Source organism: Carya illinoinensis, chromosome 5 (genome assembly GCF_018687715.1).
Source record: "Carya illinoinensis cultivar Pawnee chromosome 5, C.illinoinensisPawnee_v1, whole genome shotgun sequence".
NCBI lineage: Eukaryota > Viridiplantae > Streptophyta > Magnoliopsida > Fagales > Juglandaceae > Carya > Carya illinoinensis.
The window spans coordinates 35,184,228-35,196,318 of NC_056756.1; the positions used below are offsets into that span (position 1 = coordinate 35,184,228).

The 12,091-nt window shown below is 36.4% G+C and overlaps 1 long non-coding RNA gene and 1 pseudogene across 1 annotated transcript; both read left to right on the forward strand.

Annotated features, from left to right (window-relative positions):
- The first annotated feature begins 831 nt into the window (after window positions 1–831).
- LOC122310292 lies at window positions 832–9,007 on the forward strand (annotated as a pseudogene).
- Window positions 3,479–4,278, forward strand: LOC122311378. The gene is made up of 2 exons (XR_006242773.1): window positions 3,479–3,614; window positions 3,944–4,278. It is a non-coding gene; the product is annotated as an uncharacterized LOC122311378 (long non-coding RNA).
- Window positions 9,008–12,091: the final 3,084 nt, after the last annotated feature.

Here is a 12,091-nt window from a genome sequence, read left to right on the forward strand (position 1 = left end):
AAGAGGTAACTTAGAAATAAAAAATAAAAAAATAGACCTCAAAATCGAGCCTGGAGTTAGCCAATGGTTCTGATATCATATAGAAAATGGAAATAAAATAGAATAGGAGATGGGAAAGGCAAAGAATAAGAAACTTTGACGACTACATCTTTATTATTATCAATTGTGCTTGAATAAATAATATATATCCCTATTTATAAGTGACTGAAGATAGAGAAATAATAGGAATACAATAAATCAATGATACAAATTAATACTTATTAATTTACACCATAAACTACCTATGGTATAGAACAAGGCTTGGTTTGGAAACACAAGGTATCTCATCTTATCTCATTTTAAAATTTCACATAATTTTTTTAATTCTCAAATATCATTTAAATATAAATACTTTTAAATTTCAAATTTTCAACTTTTTCATCTTATCATTATTACCTATTCATTACAACTTTATCAAACTTTCAAACAAAACATAGAATAATTCAACTTTTTTTAAATTTGAAAATAAAAATAATATTATTCTAACATTATTGTAACTTTCTAATATTTTTATTCAATTTTTTCTTCTCTTATTTTCCAAAACTCAAAAACATATCTTAATCCAAACTATTTTACTATTATTCACGAATCATTATGCTATTATTCACTAATTCTTCAATTCATCTCATTTTTCAAACTAAGTTTACTTTATATTGCACATATTAGAATATTATGAATATTCAGTACGGTATGCGTGCGGCGTTGTCGGTATGCTTGAAACGTATCTATATAAGTGGCCTTCCATAAGTTGTTCATTCACGAGTACGATACTTGAAAACCAACAACCATCAAGTTAACTCAGTCGCCATTTATACACTAATTAGTTGTTCTACAAAATGTCCCTGCTTTCAGTTTCAGGGATTCCTTCCCAAACCCAGAATCCAAGTATTTCTATTGTAAAACGCCCGTTGGCAACTTTTCACCCAAGCATTTGGGGAGATCATTTCATCTCTTATAATAGCAAGTCCATGGTAGTTGAACATTTGTGAAGCCCCTCTCTCTCTCTCTCTCTCTCTCTCTCTCTCTCTCTATATATATATATGTATATATTCTAATGCTTACAGTCTTGAAATGCATATTATGATCTATCATCTTTGTGCTGTAGGAGATTTCCTCTGAGAGCTTGGAGAAAGTTCAAAGGCTGAAAGAAAAAGTGCAGAGCTTGCTGATGGCTCCCGTCGATGATATATCACAAAAGTTGGAGCTGATTGATGCGATCCAACGCTTAGGCGTGTCTTACCATTTTGAAAGTGAGATTGATACCATACTCCAACAAATTCACAACAATGATGACGACACTGGAGACTCTGACGACCTCTACACTGTTTCTGTCCGTTTTTGCTTACTGAGGCAGCAGGGTTATAACACTCCGAGTGGTTAGTACTCATTAGAGTATTCAAATAAAAGAATAAAGTAAAAGGCCGCCAAAGGTTAATAAATCTAGTTAAAAAAATGATTGAGGAATACTACAATAATTCAAAAAATTTACATAAAAAACAAAAAGCTATGGTACGTACCGACCTTTCCGGTTTGAAGAACATTAAAAAATGGAACTAGAGCATGCAATTTGACGGGTGCTTCATCAAAACGCTTATTCGGCACTGTATTGTTTCTCATAGAAAATATATATTGGTATTGTTTTGTTTACGGAAACTTCAGCTGCACAGATCACATACATGTGCTCATATGTTGGGGTGATAATGCAGATGTTTTCAGCAAGTTTAAGGACAGTGAAGGGAACTTCAAGGAATCAAGTATTCACGATGTGCGAGGTATTTTAAGCCTTTATGAAGCTTCGCATATGAGGGTGCGTGGAGAAGATATACTTGATGGAGCACTTCATTTTACTGCAACGCAACTCGAGTCGATGACTACAACGCAACTCGAGTCGATGGTGAGTAATTTAAACCCTTCTGTTGCTGCACAAGTGCGTCGTGCCTTAGAGCGGCCGCTTCAAAAATGGATGCCAAGGTTAGAGGCGAGACATTATTTTTCTACCTACCCAGAAACTGCTTCATTTAATGAAGTTGTTCTCAACTTCGCTAAGTTGGATTTTAACATACTACAACTGTTGGAGTATAGCATCCAAGATTGAGCAAATGGAATTGAAGTCTAAAGCTCCAGCAGCACGTGTTAAATTAAAAGAGGAAGAAGAGTCAGTTAGTTAGTTAGTTAGTTAGTTAGTCATTTTAGTCATTTTACTTTCTTTCTGCTCTTATATAAACAGAGTTTTATTTTGTAATCATTCAATTCAATCAATACAAGTCTCAGTTTCAAGTTTTCTCTCTTGTCTCGAGTTCATGATCTTGAGTTCATCTGAAACTCAACATGGTATCAGATTGAAAATACTCTTGCTTCCGCAATCTTTGTATCAAATTTCACTTCCTGATACGATTACAAACATCTTCATCCCGAAATCTTTGTAATCTCTAAATCATAACTTTCTTGCATTTCTTGGAAATTTCCAAGAATGAATTCTGATGATGATGTATCTGTTCATTCTTCTCATCTTCGTCAAAATCCTTCGAATGATTCCTCTAGTCCATACTACTTGCATCCAAGTGATAATCCTGGTGCATTGCTGGTTTCAGAAATATTTGTTGGCAATAATTACATTGCCTGGAGTCGAGCTATCATCATTGCCTTAACTGTCAAGAACAAAGCTGCGTTTATTGATGGATCAATCCTTGCTCCTCCTGCTGATCAACGTGTTCTCCACACTGCTTGGCTTAGAGCCAATAATCTGGTACTTTCTTGGCTTATGAACTCCATATCGAAAGAAATCAGAAGTAGTCTTCTTTATGTTGCTTCTGCTGTCGATTTATGGAATGAATTGAAAACCAGATATTTGAGAAGTGATGGTCCTAGAGTTTTTCATCTTGAAAAATCTCTCAGTTCCATCACTCAAGGTTCTTTAACAATTACTGAATACTTCAGTTCTTTTAAGACACTTTGGGATGAATATCTCAACTACAGACCCTTTCCTACTTGTAGCTGTGGAAAGATGGCTTCGTGCACCTGCAACCTATTTGATTTTCTTCTTATGAGACAACAGTCTGATTATGTTTTAAAATTTTTAGTTGGTCTCAATGACTCTTATGCCTCAATAAGGAGTCAATTACTTCTCTGTTCTCCATTGCAAAGCATGGCAAAGGTATTTTCTTTGCTGATTCAAGAAGAAAGTCAAAGACAGTTGAATAATTCTGTTGATCATGAAACTCATGCTCTGTTGGTCAAACAAGTTAATCACCAGCCTAAGTTCTTGAAAGACAAGTCAAAGAGGTCCTCTCTATACTGTACTCACTGTGGATACAATGGACACACTGTGGAGAAGTGTTTTCAGTTGCATGGATATCCCCCTGGTTGGACTGGACCCAAAGGCAAGCGATATTCACCTACTATAAATGCAGCTATATCAAATGAAGAGGTCTATATTACTAACAGCAATGAGAACCAAAAGTTTTCTTTAACTCATGAGGAATTTACCAAGCTTTTAGCACTTGCTAATTCAAATCCTTCACTGCCTCAAACAAACCTCACACCAGCTGTGAATCTTGCCACTTCTCATTTCTCTGGTAACTTTCTAAACTCTTCTTGTTTTTCTGTTTCTTCAATCCAAGAACATGAAATTTCATGGATATTAGACACTGGTGCAACAGATCATATGATCTGTTCACCTCTTCTATATTCTTTTACACCTAAGCCTATTAATACTCTTATTAACCTACCTAATGGCCAATCTGTTTCTGCCAATTATATTGGCACCATTTGCCTCTCTGACACATTATCTTTAAATAATGTGTTATGTGTCCCTAGTTTTTCTTTCAACTTGCTTTCTATCTCAAAACTAACCAAAGATACTAATATCTTTGTTTCCTTCTTTAACTCTTATTGCCTTTTACAGGACCAATCAGCAAAGAGGATGATTGGGATTGCTCATGAAAAACATGGACTTTACCACTTCAAACAAGTTACTACCTGCACCAAGAATAAGTTTCATTCTCTACCATTTGCTTCAGCTATTACCCAACAACATTTAGATATCTGGCATAACAGATTAGGACATGTTTCTATTTCTAGATTACCTTTTCTTAGACAATTAGAACCTTCTATATCTCTTGATTCGAATAATGTTTGTGATACATGTCATTTTGCAAAGCAAAGAAAGCTCTCTTTCCCTGTTTCTCAGACACATTCAAATAAAATTTTTGATTTGATACATTGTGACATCTGGGGTCCCTTTGGTGTTGTATCTTATTCTGACTTCAGATTTTTCCTTACAATAGTTGATGATCACACACGATGTGTTTGGGTATATATGCTCAAAGCTAAGTCTGAAGTTCCTTCCATCTTAAAAACATTCTGTATAATGGTAGAAACACAATTTAATGTTTCTGTCAAAGCTCTCAGATCAGACAATGGATCTGAATTTCTTATTCCTCAATTCTATCATGATAAAGGTATATTACATCAAAAGAGTTGTGTATAAACTCCACAACAAAATGGTGTTGTGGAGAGGAAGCATCAACACCTACTAAACACTGCTCGAGCTCTAATGTTCCAAGCAAATCTCCCTCTAACTTTTTGGAGTGATTGTGTGTTGACAGCAACACACATCATAAATAGAATCCCTACTCCTCTCCTTAGAAATAAAACACCTTTTGAAATGCTCTTCAATAAAGCTCCTAATCTTTCCCATTTAAAAGTATTCGGATGTCTTTGCTTTGCATCAACTCTTTCAAATCACAGGCAAAAATTTGATTCAAGGGCTTTAAAGTGTTTATTCTTAGGATATCCTTCTGATATCAAAGGATACAAATGTTAGATTTAAACACAAACAGAACATTCATTTCAAGGAATGTCATATTCCATGAAAGTCATTTTCCTTTTAAAGTCTTACCATCTAATTCCGAGGCTCATTCTTTTCTATTTCCACCAAATACTTCTGTTTCAGATTTTTCTTCCCTTTTTCCTAATACTCCCTCAAATCCATTTTCAAATACATCAAATCCAACAATTCAACAAATGGAAAGCACAGAAACACTGACTGTACCAAATAGTCAGAATCCTATGCTGCATAATGAATCAACCCTCAATATTGAACCAACCCTCAATATTGAATCAACTCTCAATATTGACCCAACTCTCAATACTGAATCTTCCAGTGGTCAACATTCTCACAACATTGATCACTCTCAGCAGCTCAGAAAATCTTCAAGAATGAAACAAACACCTATCTACTTGCAGGATTATTTTTGTGGTTCTGTCCAAAATATTGTACAAGCAAACTTCTCATCTCCTCATGCTGCTTGTTCTTCTAACAAAGGTATTCTCTATCCTATCTCTGAGTTTATATCCACAACTAGACTGTCTTCATCTCATAAAGCATTTCTAGCCTCAATTTCTGCTTCTCAAGAACCCAAAACCTTTAAACAAGCTGTCCAAATACCTGAATGGCAAGCTGCTATGCAAAAAGAAATAAATGCCTTAGAGTTAAATAAGACTTGGGAACTTGTTACTCTTCCTAAAAATAAACAGACCATACGCTGCAAGTGGGTTTTTCGAATTAAATATAAAGCAGATGGCACTATAGAGAGACACAAGGCTAGATTGGTTGCTAAAGGCTACAATCAACAAGAGGGATTGGATTTTTTTGACACTTTTTCTCCAGTAGCAAAGATTACTTCCATTCGATTAATCCTAGCCATAGCTGCCATTAAAAATTGGCATCTTCACCAACTAGATGTAAATAATGCTTTTTTACATGGTGACTTATATGAGGAGGTTTATATGGAATTACCTCCTGGTATGGCTCAAAAGGGAGAAAACAAAGTTTGCAAACTTCTCAAAAGTCTTTATGGCTTAAAACAAGCTAGTAGACAATGGTTTGAAAAATTGTCCAAGGCTTTGCTTCAATATGGTTTTGTTCAAGGTACTTCAGATTCTTCTTTGTTCATCAAGAAATCTGAATCATCTTTCCTAGCTATATTGGTCTATGTGGATGATGTCTTACTGGCTAGTGATAGTTTGATTGAAATTCAACTACTCAAAGATTTCTTACATCACCAGTTCACAATTAAAGACTTGGGAGAACTCAAATATTTCCTTGGCTTGGAGGTGGCAAGGTCCAAGAATGGAATCTCAATTTGCCAAAGGAAATATGCTCTTGATATACTTCAAGATACTGGCATGCTTGCTGCCAAGCCTGCTACATTTCCAATGGAATCCAGTCTAAAGCTCACTGCAACAGATTCTATTTTGTATGATGATCCATCAGCTTACAGAAGAATGATTGGAAGATTGTTATATTTAATTCTCACCAGACCTGATCTTACCTATTCAGTTCAAGTCTTAAGTCAGTTCCTTTCCAAGCCAGCAATCAGTCATTATCAGGCAGCCACTAGAGTTCTTAGATATTTGAAAGCAACACCAGGACAAGGATTACTTTTTCCCTCATCATCGGACTTGCAACTGAAAGCCTTTTCAGACAGTGATTGGGCAGGGTGTATTGACACTCGAAAAAGTGTCACAGGGTTTGCTATCTTCTTAGGCAACTCACTGGTTTCATGGAAAAGCAAGAAACAGGCAACAATAAGCAGGTCATCTGCAGAGGCAGAGTATCGGGCCATTGCATCAACCACCTGTGAGATTCAATGGCTTATTTATGCCTTGCAAGATTTGGGAATTAATCATTCTCAATCAACAATGTTGTATACAGACAGCAAGGCAGCCTTATCCATAGCAACAAATCCTGTTCAGCATGAGAGGACAAAGCACATAGAAATCGATTGTCACCTTATCAGAGAAAAATTGCAGCAAAAAGTCATCAAGCTATTTCATATTCCTTCAAGGTTGCAGCTGGCAGACATATTGACAAAACCCCTTGGTTCTCTACTTTTTCATCACACATTACGCAAGATGAACATCATTAATATCCATGTTCATCTTGAGGGGGGGTGTTGGAGTATAGCATCCAAGATTGAGCAAATGGAATTGAAGTCTAAAGCTCCAGCAGCACGTGTTAAATTAAAAGAGGAAGAAGAGTCAGTTAGTTAGTTAGTTAGTTAGTCATTTTAGTCATTTTACTTTCTTTCTGCTCTTATATAAACAGAGTTTTATTTTGTAATCATTCAATTCAATCAATACAAGTCTCAGTTTCAAGTTTTCTCTCGTCTCGAGTTCATGATCTTGAGTTCATCTGAAACTCAACAACAACGGCTACACCAGAAGGAAGTTTCCGAGCTCTCGAGGTAATTAAGGCCATATAGATCACATGGTATCGCACTTCATTATATAATATATACCTGTTTGTGTTAATTTTGTATATGCATATATGGCAAGATTTGATGTCAGTTTGCGTTCAATTCTTGCTTAGGCGGTGGAAAGAAGATTTAGGGGTCCCGGAAAAGATATCGTATGTCCGAGATAGAGTGGTGGAGTTGTACTTCATGTGGATTTTGGGACCGTACTTTGAACCCCAATATTCTCATGGGAGGATGATGCTTGGCAAAGTGGCCTCTGTGGTCTCAATAATGGATGATACATATGATGCCTATGGTACATTTGAAGAGCTTAAACTCTTTACAGATGCAATTATAAGGTTAACTTAAGGCTCTTCTATCGGATCCAGAATTAATGTCTTCAAACTTCTTCTTTTTTCAAGTCATCAGGACCAGAAACTTGATTGGGCTGTTTTTTTTCTTCTTTAATAAATTAATAACATTCAGGTGGGATAACTGCTGCATAGAGCAACTCCCAGAGTACATGAAATCTACCTATCAAGCACTCTTGGATATTACTAAGGAAATTGACGAAGGGATGTCCAAAGAAGGAAGGATATACGGCCTTTACTATACAAAGGAAGCAGTACGACATGACCAACAATTAATCACTTTTACTGGCCTCTTTTTCACTAAATTCTGAATTTTTATACTCTGAATGTTTTCATGGCTTTTAATGCAACCAGATCAAAAGGCTAGCTCAAGCCTACCTTCTTGAAGCCAAATGGATGAAGGAAAAATATATACCCACACGGTGGAGGAGTACATGAGTAACGCCCTAGTAACCGGTGGCTACTCTACACTTGTAACCTTATCTTTTCTTGGCATGGGAGATGCAACAAAGGAGGTCTTCGATTGGGCCTGCGGTAACCCTAAGATTGTTAAAGCAGCAGAAACGATATGCAGACTCATGGATGACCTTGTTTCTACTGAGGTACGTATATATACAACATGGGAAGTTAGCTTTTAAGATTTCAGGAAGGATATCAAATATATAATAAAATTTTCTTTGTTTAAATTAAGTTAACTTTTAAGACAAGTAATAATTTCACATTCATGAACCAAAGCAAAAGTTTTGAATTTGATCTCAGATTTCACACTTTACCATATTAGTTAAATATTCCACGTGTTTGTAATGTCCACTTATTAAAGGGGTATGGCCCACAGGTGAGAGGTAGTATTAAGGATATATATATATATATATAATATAATATATATAGATTTTATTATCTATTTTATATCCTTAATAATTCCTTTCCCTAGCTCTACATTCAGTAGGCAATGTGACAACATCAATTTGGCAGTCCCACATGCAAGCTAATCTTAATTAAATCGTTGATATTGGAAATAAAATCACTAAATGTTTCTATTTTTTGCAGTTTGAGCAAGAGAGAGGACACGTTGTCTCTGCCCTCGACTGCTATATGAAGCAGCACGGTGTCTCAAAGCATGAGGCAGAAGAAAAATTTAAGAAGCAGATCAAGGATGCATGGAAAGATATTAACAGTGAGTTCCTTAAACCTACTCAAGTGCCAAAGCATTTCCTAGATTGCGTTCTCAATCTCGCACGCGTAATGGATGTTGTTTACAAGGATGATGATGCATATACAAACGTTACACAAGTGATAGTAGACGGTATCACTTCATTGCTTGTTGATCCGATGCCGATATGAGTCTATCAAGTATCAATTCAGAATGTTGGCCAGTAAACGTACCATAAGTCGACGGCCTATATATATGTGTTTACTTTATCCATGTACGGAATTTCAACGACAGTAATAAGGCGTACAATAAGTAAAATTTGAATTCACAGAGAAGCCATATGTGTGTATGAGTTTTGCTACATATAAGTACAGTCACGCACTAATTTGTGTATTAATATTGATTTATTCATACTTAAAATTTAAATTAACACTGTTTTCAATAAAATCTACTTTTTGACCAATCACATCATTTTGATGCACATATTAGTACATAATTGTGCTCGCAACTATATTTTTCCATGTGTGTATATATGTGTGTGTATGTGTTGGGGGGGGGTCATGCGCTAGTATAAAAAAAAAATGAGAGTTTAAGATAAATTATTTGGGATGAGAATAGACTCGTTTTAGTAAAAAATAACTGGATAAAGTAATATTTAAAATAAATTAATTAAATAATTAAATTCTCTCATCGTTCTCTTTCAAATAACTTTAAAATAAAGTAATATTTTAATAATAAATTATGTAGAAATTGTATATATATAGCCGACCATATAGCAATTTTCATTATTAGATAGTACTATCACAGCAACTGTATGGATGAAAAAATAGTAGGGATCATATATAATTTTAGGGTAGTGATAGGCTTAATTACTATCCTATCACTACCCATTTACTACTTATAAGGTATAGAAATTTTTTATTTTTTTATTATTTTTTTAAGTATTTTTTTAACATCCTTAGCTATTAAGTAAAAATTAAGAAAATATATAATTTTATTAATAGTCAATTTCTTAACAATTAAGTAAAATTAAAAATTTTAAAAAATTAAATACAAAATGAATAGTAAATAGATAGTAAAATAATAGTAATTCTATCATTTTTCATAATTTTAATGCACTGGAGAAATCAATCCACGTGAATAGAAAAAGTACAGATTCGTAGCATGTGCGAGACTGATTATTGAAATGTTGCGAGACTAATCTTATCCTATCTTTTGTTAAATGTTACAATGATAGGATTTTAATTAAGTTTAGAAGTGGTTTAACTTGAATTATGCAAACTGGGTTAGATTTAAAATATTGGATGCATAAATGGTTTTCCTTAAGTGAAATTTGAGCCCAATTGGCTTATTCAAGTTAAACTGGGTTAGAAGGAGGAACAAATCGGGCCTAACCCGTGAGTAAGTATGGAAGCCCAACCCTCCCACCAAAACTAAGTTGTTTTGGCTAAAGGATGAAACCTGAGTCTTCTTCTTTCCCCCCACCACCGCACGACTTCCATCTCTTCTTCTTTCTTTTTCTTTTCTCTTTTCTTCTTCTTGCTCCGCCCTCTGCCCGTGACCTGCCACACCTCTTCCCATTGCCACCACTGCTTCTCCACGTGGTTGTGCCTTCCGTCTCCTCTGGCCACTATTGTAGCTCCTCAATCCATGCCATCCACTCTGACCCTCTATCTCATGGGTTTCATCCATGCCTCCACGTACCACTGATCGCACACCACACTTGTGATGCTTACCTCTTTCCTCTGTCCCACATCACCAATCATAGCCTTAGTTGCAATTCCCAAGCCTTAACCCTTGACCTATAAGTAGGTCAAGTCTCTCCACCTCCAAATCATCCCTAAAACACTATTTTCTCCTCCCATACGCAACCCCATCACCTTTCTCACCTCTAGATCTGCTTTCCTATAACTTTAGAAGCTTTTCCCCAGCACCACCGTGAGCTACCACTCTCAGCAGTGTTCTAGTGGTTGTCTGACCACCCCCTCACCTCGCCGTTTCCATTACCGACCTCCTCATCCCTCAAAAAAATAAGAAAGAACCTCTAACCCGTGATCTAAGGCCCACTTTATAGACCGCTGCCATAGGCCGCCACCTTTGGACACCTACGCACAAGTACTTGCAGGATCACTTGGACGGCACGCACGACCATCTAGATTTCTTTTCATTTTTTATTCAACGTTGTAAGTAAAATCCTAGGCTGACCCATGGAATACTAACATTGGAAAATAGTTCAACTGTATTTTATTGCAGCCTGATTGTGGTTGGTTAAGTGGCCAAGGGCCCTGTGGAGTATTGGGATATGGTACTATAGTTGGTGTTGGAATTGCTAATCGAAGCATTGGGAATCGCTTGTTTTTGTGACTTGTGAATCTATGTGTTGTTCTTCCATTGGTTGATATATTTATTGCCATGTCATCCAATAACTGTTTGTTCATGCATTTGCTTTTTTAATTGTCATTATTTCTCTTTTTGTATTAATTGTGCTATGCTCTATGTCTCTATGGTAAAATTTAGAAATTGTGTTTTTAGTGTCCAAAGACTAAAGGGATTTTGTGGATACATGCGTATCACAGCCCTAAATTGAGATGGGGCATTTATCTCGGTAGAGTTTCTTTGGTCCTTTGGGAGTGTGTAAAATAGAGTGGCATCCCCTGAGTTGTTGTCGGGTGAGACAGTAATGCTCTTAATACGACTCTATAGCCCCTCTTCTAGCAAGGGCTAGAGGATGTCTGGTCACATATGTGTCAGGTGCGGAGCCAGGAATCACTCATTACAAAGTCACACGCATGACCGTTACTCATGGTGTGAGATCCTGTGTGTGATGAAGGTGGACCGAAACCCACTTATGGTTGCCGCACATCATCCACCAATGGGGTGCATGCTTAGTGCCTAAGTAAAAGTCATTGAGAGGCACATGAGGAAACCAAAAGGCCAAGCAAGGGATATATGCGTGTATCTAAGAGCCAATTGGATTCAAGACTTGGTTAGTATAATCATTGGTGCTAGGAGCTTTCCTATTGACCCATTTGAAAACAACAATTGGGAAGGGGAGTGAGAAAGAGAGAGGACCTCAGCATGGCCACTTGGCTCATATGTCTTGATAATCCATATGTCCATTATGTTCCCAGGAGAAAAGGGTGTTCATTTTTGGAAAAGTGGTGCCACATGTCATCCATGTGTAGGGTGTCTCTTAGGGTTCAAGATGCCCATGGAATATAGAAGGAAAGAGAGATACTCGGCCATGCCACATGGCGTCCAAGGAAGGAGGATTTATGTGAGTGAGAAGG